The following is a 5,716-nucleotide window of genomic DNA, read 5'->3' on the forward strand; positions in this document are numbered from 1 at the left end:
GGAGAGATGTCTTTATACTGGTACATGTACACCACCTGATCTTGTCATTAGAACATCAGGAGAAGTGAGATTAAGTGACTTCCTTATATGGTAGGTATTCTTTAATTAATTGATTAATTTATTATTATTAATAGAGCTCTTATTCTTGTCTCTGTTTTCAAGATGTGTTGTGGCCGGAGTTTTCCATTTGAAATTTATTCCTTTCGATATTAACATACCAACAAAATAATATAAAGGTTTGTTAGTAACTAATTGAATCCTATATAGCTGCATGTGTAGTGTACTGGTATGTCAAAACACTATAGAGGGGGAAGGGCTTGAATGAGCTCTGCTTTCATATGTAATGTGGTATATGTGACCATAATTGACAAAAGGGCCCTTATGGCTGATTTTAAAATTGATCTTAATAATGGCAAATATCAACCTGTAAGTGCTTTGTTAGACAATCATTGTTTCTAAAAGTTTCATGGTAACTTTTTGCATCCTGTGGAGTAATTTTATGATAAATGGGGCTCAGGAAGTTGGATTTCTTAGGCTAGAAAGACAAATTTCACTACCCGCCATAAGGTACCTTTTGTCAATTATGGTCACATATGTATATGGCTTATAATGACTGCAGTTGTGGATCTGTGGGTGTGTGAACAAGCACAGCTCCAGCTCTGTAGTGTGGGATGAACTGTATAGCAGGCTTGACACTGATACTGATAATATTATTTAGTATGTATGGCCTGACACTGTTAGATAATGTACATCTATAAATGTATACACTTTACCTGATACTACATGAGTAGGTAGCAAGAGAGTACATGTACATTGAGAGGAAGGACAAGCAGTATAAATCAGACAGAGATTGTGCATTACTACAATAATTATAAAGAAAGAGGAGGAGGAGGTGAACTATCAGAAGCAGTACTAGAAGAACTCATTAGTCATTATGATGCTGAGAGAAAAAAAAGAACTCAACTATTTGTACAATCATTGATCAAGAAAAGAAATAACTATCTGGAAACAGTATAACTGAACAATAATTGTCATTATGATTATACTCCAAATGATTATCAGGTTTATAATGTGAGAGTCAACATGGTCAAGTTATGAGAGATGAGATGGTCAAGACTCCATTTGATATTGATTTGAGTGTTTTTGATGCTATGAGTGACTCCATGCATGCTGTAATAGATTACGTGTTGCACTCAAAAATAATGTTATATACAAATGACAAAATGTCATACATTGAGCTCAAAACAGATAATAATAAATATTGTTAATATTAATTGTATGTTAAAGACATAAAACAGGTAGTTCAATGTTATATTTACTCTCTTGATCAGCTACAAACAAATATTCTTCATGTAATGGTACACTCACAGAAGAGGCTGCAGTCATCATAATTGGTGGAGGAGTAGAAGATATATTACTAGGAAATAAAGTAGTGAATTGGTCGGATCTACTGCTTCAGTTGGCCTCTCCATCATGTACTATGTAGGCTGGAGCTTACTGCACTGACAACTGGCAGTAGTATGCGTACAGTGTTTTTATAGCATAAAAATAAACCGGAAATTAAAGTTAAATTCTTCTAGGGCTGCCTGGGCTGGCATTTGAAATTAAAGGGAAATGTCAACCAAACCAGAGGAGCTGAAAAGAGCCTTTGACAGAGAACTTAGTGAGTAGATATTCATAACAATTGTTTTATTAGTATTATTAATGATAGATATTACTGATTTTCAATTTGTATGGGAAAAAGCTGGTGTTCTTTCAGGACGCTGGGACTCCATAGCTATCATGTTAGGATTGAGCTCTAATAAGTTATATGAGATTGAAGCAGGGGGCAAGCCACCAAGAACTTGTTTCTGGAAAGTATTTGATTGCTGGTTAAAGAAGGACTATGACTATAAGAGTCGTGGTGTCCCTACATTAAGAATGTTGTGTAACTCCATTAAAAGTAATAGTGGAGGAGCTGATCCAGCTCTAGCTAATGAAATAGCAAAAGAATATACCATTAATTTTACTAGTAGTGGAGAGGCTACTGCATCACTATTTGATACTTTATCTTCTAAAGGTAAAGTAAATATGTTACGATAAATCAATAATCTTTTTTATTTATTATTTCAGAAGCTACTCTGGCAACTGTTGAGCTTCCAGTTCCTACTTCACCTCAGTCTGAGTCTTCAGTTGTTTACGTTAAAAAGAAATCAATTGAATATTTACCAGAAAACCTGACAAGAATGCTCGAGGAGCTACGAGAAGTTTACCTTGATAATATGCGTTTTACTAAGGAAGCATTTCTTTCTATTGATGTCTCAGAAGTTATCGATTTCATTCAAGATTATATTGCACTTTTACTCAGTCCACGTTTTGATAAACCCCAAATGATTGAGTCAATTGAAAAAGAGTTTGACCATGTTAAGACAATGAATCAGCTGTTTAAAGCATTAAGAAAATACGTCTCTTGGTTCAATTTTGAACTTGTCATCAAGTTAGTCAATACTTTCATTACTGATGAGAGAGATTTACAGAGGAAGTGGTCTACATATCGTGAGAAATTAAAAGATTATTTTAAGAATAACAATACTAAAGCAGTTCAAATTGCTGACTCAATCGAGTTTGGTCTTTCTGATGTTCCAGGCACTAAAGTAATGATTGCTAAGGTTGCCAGAGACGACTACACATTAAATGATTTATATTTCTTTCACAAGCTGATCGCTGATGCACTTGAAGTTCCTCAATATAAATTCTATTTTTGTACCATTGATGATGGCTGCATGGAATTAAAATATTCCATTCCTGATTTTCTTTATTCTGTTCTCTTTCCATTAACTATTCAACAGTGTCATTCATTGGCTGAGATTGGAATCATAAAAATAACTTGTCATAAATATGTACATGAAATAAAGCAGGTGTGTTAATTATTGATTAATTATAGTTATCTTCTTTTATCATTAGTTGCCAGAAAATAAATTAAAGAAGCTTCATGATTCTCCTATTGGTAATTATTATTATTATTAACTTTATTTATGATATATTATATAGATATTTATGATCCTCTCTGGTATGAGAATACCAGCACTCCATTGAATGAAGCATGTTGGAGAGGATTAAAAGATGAAGTACAACGATTGATTGACAAGACTGGCCTTCAGGAAAGAGGTAAAAATGGATGGAGTCCACCATTAGCTGCTTCATATGGTGGCCACATTGATATCCTCTATCTCCTCATTGATGTTTATCATTGCGATCCTTCACAAGGTGATGATGATGGTGTTATTAGTTTACACATGGCCTCATATAAAGGCCATCTTAATATTGCACAGTATCTAGTTAATGAATGTCATGTTAATCCAGACATAGCAGATAGCTCTGGTAACACGGGATTGCTTTACTCAGCACTGGGTGGTCACGTTGACCTCGTAATTATGTTTTTAAAGAAGAAGTGTAACGTGTCTCAGGTGAATAGAGAAGGATCCACTTTATCATTATTAGCATGTAAGAGTGGACAGGTAGCATTAGTTCATGAGCTTAAGCAGTTTGGTATTTTCTCAGAAGATCACATAGATTTTAACGGATGTAGAATGGTACATTATTGTGCTATGAGTGATAGTGTAGAGCTTCTAGAGTATCTTTATAATAATCATAAAAGTGATTTATTTCATGAAAGAGATCGTTTTGGTGCAACACCACTCCACATAGCATGCCAGTATGCTTCATCAAGTTTCATAATGAAAATGGTTAATATTTTTGGATATAAAGTATTACTAGATGCTGATTATAGTGGCCGCTCTTCTCTTCATTACTTATGCAGTGGATTGGTTGATAAATACTGCATTACAGAAGTGTATAATAAGCTCATTGCACCATGTGATATACTTTTGCTTATCCAAGTTTCTACATTTAATGTGCTGGCAAAGAGTTTCTGGCATAAATATATATCACTAAATTTAAATGTTACTAAACAGCATAAAAGAGTGAGCCTTTTGTCCACACTCCTCAAGAAGACAAGCATTATTAGTAACTTCAATATAAATTCTGTTACTGCTACTGGTCAATCATTGGTTCATTTAGCATATACTAGTGGTTGTATATTATTAGTGAAGGTATTAGAGGAGTATGGTATTAATACAAGATCATTAGATTATGAGGGTCGGTCTGAAGTACATTATGCTGCTTTATCAGGTTCACCTACTCTACTCAGTTATACTGTATCTCAGTATAGCTTGAAAGCCAGTCAACCAGACTACAAAGGTGTAGTGCCATTAGCATTAGCTTGTGAGTCAGGTAGTATCAATGCAGTAGAATATATTATGAATACTACTGACATAGATATTAATATAACCTGTAATGAGGGTAGGACACCTCTTCATTATTCATGTCGCCATGGTAACATTGATCTGAGTCAATATCTCATTGAAGTACAAGACAGTGACATTAACATAACAGATAATGAGAAATGGAATGCATTAGATCATAGTGCTAAGAGTGGTAACATGAAGCTAGTCCAATACCTCATTAATAATCATCAATTGCCTCTCACTTCAATTGCATTACTTCAAGCAGTACGTAGTACTAAACTATTGTTGATTAAACTGTTAGTTAATATATATAAACTAGATCCTCAAGTTGAAGATGATGATGGTATTCAAGCAGTTCATTGTGCAGCTATAGTTGGTGCTATTGATGTCTTAGAGTATTTAATAAAAGATTGTGGTTGCGATTTGGAGAGAGTAGGTAGAACAACTAACATGAATGTGTTTCATTATTCTACATCAAATGGTCATTTTTCATTTATTAAGCATATTATTAATAATTATCCACAATATACTAGTCTATTACATTCTAATCATGATGATAACAATGCCCTACCAATTCATTATGCCTGTGGTAGTGGTGTAATGATACAACTAGTGACATTTCTAATTGATGTAATGAAATGTGATGTCACTTCTGCAAGTAAGGACGGCTACACTTGTCTCACATGGGCATGTTTGTCTGGTAATCTTGATCTTTTGAAGTTATTAATAACACAATACATTCTTAATCCTGGAATATTTATCAGATCATCACCAGAACTTGCAGTGGCATATGGCCATGTTCATATACTGGAATGGCTCAGACAAGAATATCGTATCAATGTAGTCTCATTCAACAATGGTTTATTACCTTTTTATGCTGCACAATACAACCGTTTGTATTGTTTAAAGCATTTAGTAAACAATTACTCATTTGATATTAATGTCATTTATCTTACTGATGTTACTCAATCTACACTCCTTCACATAGCATGTCAGAAAGGACATGTTGCTACAGTTCTCTACCTCACTAGTCTTCCTCAGTGTGACGTATCAGCTAAAACTTCAAATGGATCAACAGTTCTTCATTTATCATGTAAAAGTCGTTCCCTTCCTATACTCGAACATCTAGTGGAGGAGCATCAGTTGGATCTCACTATTAAAGATCACAATGGAATGGCTCCAGTTCATGTAGCCTGTGAAGAAGGATCACTGAGTATAGTCAAGTACATTATAGACCATTCACCATTATCTCTTGATATGATTGACTCTTTTGGACGTACTCCACTACTTATTGCAGCTTTCTCTAGGAACCTTCCCATCATTCGTTACCTCAACAGTAAAAACTGCAACATTTCTGTACTGGACGATAAAGGGTTTAATGTAATACACATATCAGCAAAGGGAGGGTCTTGGATATATGAGGTTTTGTG

General features: G+C 34.4%; 1 long non-coding RNA gene across 1 annotated transcript; it reads left to right on the forward strand.

Annotated features, from left to right (window-relative positions):
* Positions 1 to 783: 783 nt before the first annotated feature.
* On the forward strand, positions 784 to 1,109 carry LOC109589485 (uncharacterized). The gene is made up of 2 exons (XR_002188721.1): positions 784 to 1,011; positions 1,063 to 1,109. It is a non-coding gene; the product is annotated as an uncharacterized LOC109589485 (long non-coding RNA).
* Positions 1,110 to 5,716: the final 4,607 nt, after the last annotated feature.

This window comes from Amphimedon queenslandica, unplaced genomic scaffold (assembly GCF_000090795.2).
Source record: "Amphimedon queenslandica unplaced genomic scaffold, v1.1 AMPQUscaffold_11266, whole genome shotgun sequence".
In the NCBI taxonomy this organism is placed as follows: Eukaryota; Metazoa; Porifera; class Demospongiae; order Haplosclerida; family Niphatidae; genus Amphimedon; species Amphimedon queenslandica.